Genomic DNA, 11469 nt, shown 5'->3' with positions numbered 1-11469 from the left:
CAAACACCTTCAGGAGTTTGACACAAGCTGCCACTTTCTTGAAGGTCACATCAAAGAAAACAGCACTGGGGAAATCCTGTAGGCAGTAGATCTCCGCAGCCTCGAAACCACACAGCTTGAATAGGATCCTCTTGGTGAAGAAGGTCCTATCCATTCCTGTTCCTTGCTCGCTGCCCTTCACCATGACTCAGATGGTGTTAGGTACCCCATGGTAAGGGGTTTGACTGGTTATAGCCATAGCTCTTTCCCTGGCAGAAACGCGATGAAGGTCTCTCCCCTACTCAACCTAAGTCCAGGTTACACGTTGATAAAGCCAAGAGTAAGACAGAGAGATTATAAAAGAGCCAGGCAAAGGAACCTTGTACACTGAGTACATCGACTTCCGAGTGATTTTCTTAACTTCAGCCCTTGGAAGCAATAGCTTGAGGCAGAAATGCTGATGGCATTTTCACACACTTGTAAGATCTTGAAAATGCTTTCCCTTACACACAGCCCTCTTTCATTCTTTATGCATATCTTCATCTTTAAATGCAAATGTCCATTGCATCACTATGTTTTGGGCTTTATCTCCCTAATAATAAAACACTTCTCATAGAACTAAGATTTATCAATAATCTTTGGGGAAAGATAAACACTATTTCTAAACTTCATCTAGATAGTGACACATTTCACCACCACCCCACCACCACCCCTCTTTGAAAACAATTTGGAATGGTTTATTACAAAATGCAAGTACCCCCTTGAGGCAACCTGCTCCTGGGCCTGGCCAAGTTGGCTATTAACAGGTCCAGGCAGCGGGCGATCGACGGGGGAGTGCCACTCGATTGTTTATTCCTTTTCCGCGGCCGGATGTCCCAGGAGAGGGAGCACGCAGTGTCTGCTGGCAACTCTCGAGGCCTTCTGTGCCCGGTGGGCACCACAGGGACTGGGGTGTTTTGTTGACCCCTTTAATCACATTTTGATTTAAAGTTTGTAAGTTTCCTTTAAACATTGTTCTTGGTTTTACAGCTGACCTGAATTAGGGGCTGTGCCTGATTTATCCTAATTTTGTTAATTTAGTTTGATTGGTTTTAACTCATAAGAGTTACCCCCTTGAGGCCTTTTTTTCTAAACTCCCCCATGTTTATCTAATTCACATTTCAAACCTAACCTCTCTTCTTAGATCAAAGCACCCAGGATAGCTGCCTCTAATTTAATTAAATCACACACACAGTCATATGTAGTTACATATACACATCTCATGGTTACTCTATTTTACAATCAATTCTAGTGAGATTATGTGAATTATTATAGCTTCCTGACACTGAGCGCCATGCCACAGCTGAGGTCCAAACAGCGTTTCACACAGGTGCATCATAATTTCCTTACTTTGGAACTATTTGCCCCTGGAATTACGCCATGTGAAAAGGTGCTGTACGATGAACATGTGTTATTATTCATTTAACCTAGGGTCCAAACAGAATGTGTGTCTTCTGCTCCCTAAAATGCCTGTGAATTGTGGCCTGTCTATATAAAAGTTGCAGAATGGGACATGTTTTATTCATCAGTGAGTGGGGAAGTAAAAGAATTAGTGCTGAATGTTGTGAACTATAATTCTAGTTATGGTTTTATTCTGCTTAATGGCTGATGTGAACTTCAGGAAAGTCCATCAAATAAAATCGGTTTCAGCTAACTCTCTTTTCAGGTGCTGTGTGCATTACAAATTTGTTGCCAATGGTTGAAGAAAAACAGAAACTGGTTCAGTACCAAAATTCAGAGTGATTCTCTGCAATCCTGTTATAATCAGCGATGGTGGTGTAATGGTAAGCATGGCTGCTTCCCAAGCAGTTGACCTGGGTTCAATCCCCAGCCATCGCAATCTTTCACCTTCAAACTAGTCAATCGGACAATGCAGCTTTTGGGCATTTTAGAGTTAAACAGCACAGAAATACCCTTTCGTTCCCTTGCCAGCCATTAAGTACCTATCTATTCTAATCCTATTTTCCAGCAATTAGCCCGGCAAAATGCCCACTTAGAGTTCTTCTGTAAGATGTGGCATTTCAAATACTCATCTAAATATATTTTTACTATCAAATGTATGCGGGTGCAATTCAAATAAAAATATGTTCCAGCTTTATTTAAAATTTTACTCACGTTTGATCCTTATCAATAATAATTATGATTTTCCGTGAACTGCAGAGTGAAATAGGAATGGAATTATTGGGATTAGAAACAGGAAATGCTGGAAAAGCTCAACAGCTTTGGCAGCTTCTGTGGGGAGGAAAAAACAGCGTTAATTCTTCGAGGCCAATATGACTCTTCTTCAGAACCAGGGAGAGGTAGAAATGTGATGGGATTCAAGCTGTTGATTAAAGTGGGGAGGGAGAGGTGGAGCAGAATAGATCTGCTTTCCATTGAATTCAGAAAGCTATGAATGAAGGCGATTTGTCACCGTCTTGTTAAATCTTTCTCGTGATGGTTATGTTAAATAAAAAATAAAAGCAAATTGCATTTTATTGAAACAGTTGGTTCCGGCAGCTTTGGAAATTGTCTAATTAAAGATCAGCCAATGGCGGCCTCTAGTTTCCCGTGTTTCACTTCATGGTCAGAGTTTGGTTTAAACATACCTGGTTCCAACCAATTCCTGCTTGGGATGGGCCCTGACAGAGTATTAAACGGCGGGCGTGCAGCAGATTCGGTATTAACAGTTCCTGAGTTACAGATTGTGCTGAAAACTCTTCAGAAAATGAATGTGAATAACTCCAATATCATTGCACAGCCTGACTGTCTGTAATGACCATATTGAAAAGAGTGTAATATTCTTTGATTGTATTGAAACACCTCATGATCCATGTGTAAAGGTTAAACCAACTGCACTTTCTGTGATTTCGATTTAGGAGTATGTTTTAAATTTCTCCCTGATATTTTAATAACAACGTATATTTATATATATATATTTTTAAAAATCTGTTCTCACTGAGAGATTGGGAAAGATATGGACCGCTCGGGCTGTAGGGCTCACAATGATTGCATGCATTGAATATTAATTGTATTCTAATTGTATTGAAGCACCTCAGGTTCAAAATGATGTATGTTGATAACTCCAGTAGCATTGCACAGCCTGATTGTCTATAATGACCATGTTGAAATGAGTGTAATATTCATTAATTGTATTGAAGCACTTTGTGACCCATGTGCAAATGTTGAATCTGATTGCACTTTGTATGAAGACGATTTAGATTTTTTTTGTCATGTTCTTTCAGATATTTTATGAATAAAGTATATTTTTCAATTTCAGAAATACTATTCAGCAAACGGCCAGGACCAAGCAGGCAAATCTGTCAGGGGGATACTCCCGGGTGTCTGTTATTCTATATATAAACCACCCCGAACCCCTCGATTAGATTCTGGTCTGTAACTCATGCCCGGGTATCTGTTATTCTATTTATAAACCACCCCGAACCCCTCGATTAGATTCCAGTCTGTAACTCACTCCCGGGTATCTGTTATTCTTTATATAAACCACCCCGAACCCCTCGATTAGATTCCAGTCTGTAACTCACTCCGGGGTATATGTTATTATTTATATAAACCACCCCGAACCCCTCGATTAGATTCCAGTCTGTAACTCACTCCCGGGCATCTGTTATACTATTTATAAACCACCCCAAACCCATCGATTAGATTCCAGTCTGTAACTCACTCCTGGGCATCTGTTATTCTAGGTATAAACCACCCCAAAACCCTCGATTAGATTCCAGTCTTTAACTCACTCCTGGGTATCTGTTATTCTTTATAGAAACCAGCCCGAACCCCTCAATTAGCTTCCAGTCTGGAACTCACTCCCAGGTATCTGTTATTCTATATATAAACCACCCCGAACCCCTCGATTGGGATTCCAGTCTGTAACTCACTCCCGGGTATCGGTTACTCTATATAATCCCCACTGAACCCCTCGATTAGATTCCAGTCTGTAACTCACTCCTGGGTATCTGTTATTCTATATATAAACCCCCTGAACCCCTCGATCAGATTCTAGTCTGTTACTCACACGTGAGTATCTGTTATTCTATGTAGACTGTGCTGAATAAACTGAGGGGCAGAGATTGGGGAAAAAGTCTGGGAGGAGAGATTGAGGTTGGAAGACAGGAGGAGTGCGAAAGGCGGGAGAGATAGAGAGGCCGAGATAGAGTAAGACATTCGAACATAGGAATTAGGAGCAGGAGTAGGCCACTCGGCCCCTCGGAACTCAATGAGATCATGGTTGATCTATTTGTAGCCTCAGCTCCACAATCCCACTTACCCCCGATAAACGTTTCAATACCTTGCTTGTCAAGAGCCTATCTAACTCTGTATGAAAAATAAATGATATTCTATTACACTGCATCCACTGCCTTTTGAGGAAGAGTTCCAAGACTCACGGCCCTCTGAGTGAAAAAATAAACATCCAGCAGAGGGTACGTAATAGTAAAGGGGAGTGTGTGTAATTCAGAGAGCATCCACCAGAGGGTAGATCAGTAAAGGTGAGTGAGTGTAACTCAGAGAACATCCAGCAGAGGGTGGATCAATAAAGGCGAATCTGTGCAATTCAGAGAACATCCAGCAGAGGGTATGAGACAGTAAAGGTGAGTGTGTGTAATTCAGAGAGCATCCAGCAGGAGGTACGTAACAGTGAAGGTGAGTGTGTGTAATTCAGAGAACATCCAGCAGAGGGTATGAGACAGTAAAGGTGACTGTGTGTAATTCAGAGAGCATCCAGCAGGGGATAGATCAGTAAAGGTGAGTGCGTGTAATTCAGAGAATATCCAGCGGAAGGCATGTAACAGTAAAGGTGAGTGTGTGTAATTCGGAGAGCATCCAGCATAGGGTATGTAACAGTGAAGGTGAGTGCGTGTAATTCAGAGAGCATCCAGCAAGAGGGTAGCTAACAGTGAATGTGAGTGTGTGTAATTCAGAGAGCATCTAGCAGGGGGTAGATCAGTGTAGGTGAGTGTGTGTAGTTCAGAGAACATTCTAGCAGAGGGTATGTAACAGTGAAGGTGGGTAGGTAAACCAGAGCTGCATTGCAGATTGATATATGTGTGTTTTAACCCAATGTCAGGATGGTGAGTGACTTGCATAGGAACTTCCAGGTGGTGGTGTTCCCATCTATCTGCTCCCCTTCTTTTTCTTTACAATGAGGGGGGTGAAATGTAAGCTGGTTTAATGTGGGGGTGGGGGGGGGGGGTGCGTGGAGAGAAGTGGAGGGGGGTGGTGTTGTTGTAGGGACAAGCAAGCAGTGATAGGAGCAGATCTTCATAAGATGTCACAAAGGAACAAAAGAACAGAGAGGTGTTGAAGTTGGTGATAATATCTAAATGAAAGTGCTAATTAAGAATGGATGGTAGGGCACTCAATGTATAGCTCTAGTGGGGGTGGTGGGCGGGGGGGCATAAAAGATTTAAAAATAATGGAAATAGGTGGGAAAAGAAAAATCTATATGAATTATTGGGGAAAAAAAAACAAAGGAAGGGGGAGAAACAGAAAGGGGGTGGGGATGGAGGAGGGTGATCAAGACCTAAAGTTGTTAAATTCAATATTCAGTCTGGAAGGCTGTAAAGTCCCTATTCGGAAGATGAGGTGCTGTTCCTCCAGTTTGCGTTGGGCTTCACTGGAACAATGCAGCAGGCCAAGGACAGACATGTGGGCAAGAGAGCAGGGTGGACTGTTAAAATGGCAAGCGACAGAGAGGTTTGGGTCATTCTTCCAGACAGACCGTAGGTGTTCTGCAAAGCGGTCACCCAGTTTACGTTTGGTCTCTCCAATGTAGAGGAGACCACATTGGGAGCAACGAATGCAGTAGACCAAGTTGGGGAAAATGCAAGTGAAATGCTGCTTCACTTGAGGCATGAGGGCGGATGCATGGGAGATGGGCCGGACACAGTTGAGGGCACTGTCAACCACCGTGGGTGGAAAACCTTGGTTAAGGAAGAAGGAGGACATGTCAGAGGAACTGTTTTTGAAGGTAGCATCATCGGAACAGATGCGACGGAGGTGAAAGAACTGAGTGTTTGGACCCTTTGACGTTGAGGAGAGAGGAAGTGAAGGGGCAGGTGTTACGCCTTTTGTGTGGGCATGGGGAGGTGCCATAGGTGGGGGTTGGAGAGTAGGGGGTGATGGAGGAGTGGACAAGGGTGTCCTGGAGGGAACAATCCCTATGGAATGCCGACAGGGGTGGCATGCTGGAGTTGGCCGAAATGGCGCAGGATGAGCCTTTGAATGCAGAGGCTGGTGGGGTGATAAGTGAGGACAAGGGGGACCCTATCATGTTTCTGGGAAGGAGGAGAAGGCATGAGGGCGGATGCATGGGAGATGGGCCGGACACAGTTGAGGGCACTGTCAACCACCGTGGGTGGAAAACATTGGCTAAGGAAGAAGGAGGACATGTCAGAGGAACTGTTTTTGAAGGTAGCATCATCGGAACAGATGCGACGGAGGTGAAAGAACTGAGAGAATAGGATGCAGTCCTTACAGGAAGCGGGGTGTGAGGAGCTGTAGTTGAGGTAGCTGTGGGAGACTGTAGGCTTGTAATGGATATTGGTGGACAGTCTATCACTAGAAATTGAGACAGAGGTCAAGGAAGGGAAGGGATTGTCAGAGATGGACCATGTGAAAATGATGGAGGGGTGGAGATTGGAAGCAAAATTAATAAATTTTTCCAGGTCCCGAGGAGAGCATGAAGCAGCACTGAAGTAATCATCGATGTACCGGAGAAAGAGTTGTGGGAGGGGGCCGGAGTAGCACTGGAACAAGGAATGTTCCACATACCCCATAAAGAGACAGGCATAGCTGGGGCCCATGCGGGTACCCATAGCCACATCTTTTATTTGGAGGAAGTGAGAGGAGCTAAAGGAGAAATTGTTCAGCGTGAGAACAGGTTCAGCCAGACGGAGGTGAGTTTTGGTGGAAGGGGAAACAGTCCCTGTCCAGTTACAGGATGTGGGTACACACACAGTGAAACTCCTTCCTCACAGTCCAAATCAAACACTTACATGACAGGTACAGCATAGAGCCATACACACTGAATGTTCCTCTACAGTGACCCATGAAACACACATAGGGCAAGCGCTGCACTGTCGTATATACAGCGGAAAGCTTGCTCTACACTGTCCACAGCAAGCTGCATTTAACCTGGAGAAGTGGAGTTAATGCAGGTCGGAATATAAAACAAAGTAAAATGAACAGGAGGAAATGAAGGACCGTGGATTCAAGGTTCCCAGACTGATAAATGTAGCAGCAGAGCTGAATAAAGTGGTTAAGAAGCCACATGGAATCCTTTCCTTCATTAGACTAGATATGGAAAATTACAGCAGCATCGTATGCGGTGATTATATAACATGTTAGTTAGGCAAGAAATTGAGCTCTTCGTGCAGTTCTGCTCACCTCATTTCCAGAAAGGATCTAATTGCTCTAGAGGGAGCACAGAGGAGATTTACGAGGATGTTGCCAGGGCTAGAAAGTTACAGCTAGGAGGAAAGGTTGGACAATCTGGTTCTGTCCTTCGTGGAACAGAGGAGGCTGAGGGGAGATTTGTTTCAGATGTACTGAATTGTGAGGGGCCTGGATAGTGTGGATATGAAAGGCCTATTTAGCTAAACTGAGAGGTCAGTGACGAGCGGGCACCAATAAAAAGTGATTGGTAGTAAGATTATAGGGAGGTGAGAAAGCATTCTCAAGGGCCTGAGACTGACTGCCCCAAAGTGGCAGAAGATGAAGAAACTCTTAACTCATTTTGAACTTCTCTAAACGTTCATCTCCAGAGCCGTAACCTGCAGGGCTACGGATCGAAGTCTACAAAGTGAGATGAGGCTTGGTTGCTCGGTTATTGGCCAGGACAGGCACGTTAGGACAAGTAGCATCTTTCTGTGCTGTAAACTTTCTATGTTTCTATAACTCTAAACACTGCCAATTCAGATACAGCTTGTGTTTAGTTATATAGTAAAGTTCCATCTACACTGTCTCATTAACCAATGGCAGCATAAAATCCAAATGGATTAGGTAACGAATAAACGTCAGTCTAAACTGTTCCAACAATAGTCACATGACAAGCAGAGAATGGGGTCAGATGCAGAGAGAATCTCCACCGACACTGTTCCCAGAAACACTCCCAGGGCAGTTACAACACTGAGTTACATACAGAGGAACACTCCCTCTACACTGTCCTCATCAAATACTCCCAGGTCAGATACACCAAAGGGTTAGAGAGAGAGTAAAGCCCCTTCTGCAATGCCAATATCAAACATTCTCAGGTCAGGTACAGCGCGGGGTTAGAATCAATGTAAAACTCCCTCTACACTGCCCCAATCAAACACTCCCAGGACAGAACAGCACGGGGTTAGGTATAGAATAAATCTCCCTCTACACTCACGAAATCTAACAATTTCAGTCCATATTATGATGGGGAAGATTTGCATGGGTCCATCATCTGGAGGTGAAGGACTCAGTTTTCAATAACCCTCCATTCTTTGTCGTGTAAGTTAATGCTTTCAGTTTTACTGTGTCCATTTTCCTGAGATTAACATGAGGATGGCACAAATTCAACCCGTTCAGTCGTGAATGTTATGGTACGTCACTGCCTGCTGTCACTATACATGCTGAGGATTTATTTTCAAAATCAGTTATGGGATGGGGGCTTCACTGGCTAGGTTTTCATTTATTGTCTCTCTCTTGTTGCCAGTGAGATGGTGCTGGTGAGCTACCATTTGAACCGTTGCATCCTCATGGCTTTGATACACAAACAATGCTGTTAGGAACAGAATTCAAGGATTCTGTCGCAACGACCATGAAGGAACAGCGAGAACATTCGAATTCAGGATGGTGAGTGACTTGTAGGGACACATCCAGGGGTTGGTATTCCCACCTAACTACTGCACTTGCCTTTACAGGTTGTGGCAGTGTTGGGTATAAGCAGCCTTGGTGAACCTCTGCTAATGTGCGTCGATGTTGAAGGGATTGAATGTCTGGGATGGGCTTCCAATCAAGCCAGCTGTTATTTCCTGGATGGTTTCCAGCTACATGAGTGTTGTTGGATCTGCACTCATCCAGGCAAACGCAGAGTGTTCTATCACACTCTTGACTTGTGCCTTGTATATGGTGGAAATTCTTTGAGGAGATTGGAAATGAGTTACTCACCACATGAATCCTGGCCCTTGACCTGACCTTCCAGCCCCAGAATGTGTATTGTTCTTCCAGGTCAGTTTCTAGTCTTTGGTAACCCTAGGATGTTGTAACTGGGGGATTCAGCTCTTGTTATGCCATTGAATGTCAAGGGATGATGGATATATTCCCTCCTGTTGTAGACAGCCATTGCCGGATGCTTATGCTATAAAGTGGCAGGTGATGTGTGCTAGGCGTGTTCCACAAGGGAACAGTGGCCACACTATCGCAATGGTTTTGCAATGTTTAATTGTCACGATAAGATGTGTGCACTGAATTCAGAATTGAATATTCCACTGACAACTTTAGGGATGTAAAAAAAACAACTAAATTAGACATTTGTTAAACAAAAGAAAATATTTCAAGCGCATACATGAGATAAGTTATTGAACTGATCTGGCTAGCCATATAAATACTGTGGGTAAAGGAGCAGGTCAGAGGCTAGGAACGCTGCTGACCACCTGACTCCCTAAAGCCTGTCCACCATCTACAAGGCACATGTCAGGAGTGCGATGGAACACTCCCCACTTGTGTGAATGAGTGTGGCTCACACAACAATCAAGAAGTTGGAGAAATCAGCCCACTTGATTGGCATTAAAACCACAAATATTCACTCCCTCCACCACCAGCACACATTAGCAGCAGTGTGTGCCATCTACAAGATGCACTGCAGGAATTCACCAAGGCAGCTTCGACAACACATTCCAAACCCCATGGCCACTCCCATCTAGAAGGACAATGATAGCTGTTAGGTGGGGACATCTCCACCTGGAAGTTCCCCTCCAAGTCACTCACCAACCTGACTTGCAAAAATATCACCGTTCCTTACTGTCACTATGTCAATATCCTGGACCTCCCTCCCTAACAGCACTGTAGATGCACAGACACCACAGGACTGCAGTGGTTCAATAAGGCAGCTCATCAGCAACTTCTCAAGGGCAATAAGGGATGGACAAGAAATGCTGACCTAGTCAGCGAAGCCCATATCTCATGGAGGAATAAAGTAAGAAATTAAACTAGTTATTGCACTGTACTGAGAGTGCGCCATGGGTCTATGTAGGAGGAAGTGTAGAGGGAACTTTACACTCTATTAAAGATCATAATGTACCTGAGATTGTCAGCTCCGGACAGTGTAGTTTGCGCATTACTCTGAATCTGACACTTTGCTGTACCAGACCTGGGAGTGTTTGATAAAGGTGTGTAACTCTCTGCAGAATTCCCAGCCTCTGTCCTGCACATTCAGCCACAATATTTATATGGCTGGTCCAATTCATTTCCAGGTCAATGGTTACCCCCAGGATGTTGAGGGTACCGAGTTCACTGATGGTATTTTCATTAAATATCAACTGGAGAGCATTGAATTATCCCTTTTTGGAGATGGTGGTTTGCCTTGAAATTGTGTGGAATGAGCATTACCTGTCAATCATCAGTTCAACCTTGAATGTTGTTCAGGTCCGGCTGCATATCAGCACGGACTGCGTCAGTATCTGTGGGACCTCAATTGCTGTAGAATGTTGAGCAATTAGCGAACATCCTCACTTCTGCCATCGTAATGGAGGGAAGTGCACTGAAGAACCAACAGAAGATGTTTGGGCCCAGGACACTAACATGCGGAATTGCTGCAGATAAGACCTGGGACCGAGATGATTGACCCCAACAACCACAACCATATTCCATTGTGTTAGGTATGACTCAAACCAGTGCATATTATTCCCTCTGATTCCATTGACTCTTGAGTTGCCCGTGCTACTTCATTCCCTCTTACCTCACCTTCTGAGTTCACCGCTTGTATCCACATTTAAACCAGGGTTACAATGGAGTCAGGAGCTGAATAGCGCTTGCAGAACCCAGCTGAGCTTCAGTGAACAGGTTATTGCTGAGAAAGTGTAAATTGATAGAGCAGCTGATGCCATCTTTCATTCATCTGCTGATTCCCGACACAGTCCCCAGGGGCCGGCAGTAAATAAAGACAGACTGACCAGGGAATCCAGCAAATCCCGCTACACTCCACCGGGATGGCCTGCAAATCCTGAAATACTCCGCGGGGACTGCTGCAAATCCCAAACACTCCACTGAGTCCAGAGTGAATCCCTACGCATTCCCCAGGCTCATGCTGCAAATGTGGACAAATTCCACAGGGACCCACCCCCCCAGGGAAATATGGATTCACTCCACAGGGGTCCAGAGAAATTCCTGACACACTTCCCAAAGTCCCCCAGAAAATACAGACAGACCAGTGACACATATAACATCATGGCATACACACCCCACCGACACAAAGCATATCCAAATACA

The 11469-nt window shown here is 44.4% G+C and overlaps 1 non-coding gene across 1 annotated transcript; it reads left to right on the top strand.

The window, feature by feature from the left end:
* The first annotated feature begins 1785 nt into the window (after nt 1-1785).
* On the top strand, nt 1786-1857 carry trnag-ccc. Its single transcript has one exon. It is a non-coding gene; the product is annotated as a tRNA-Gly (tRNA).
* The last annotated feature ends 9612 nt before the right edge of the window (nt 1858-11469 follow it).

Source organism: Carcharodon carcharias, assembly GCF_017639515.1.
Source record: "Carcharodon carcharias isolate sCarCar2 chromosome 24 unlocalized genomic scaffold, sCarCar2.pri SUPER_24_unloc_2, whole genome shotgun sequence".
Lineage (NCBI taxonomy): Eukaryota > Metazoa > Chordata > Chondrichthyes > Lamniformes > Lamnidae > Carcharodon > Carcharodon carcharias.
Note: the sequence above shows the minus strand (reverse complement) of the source record. Positions and strands in the feature narration are given on the sequence as shown.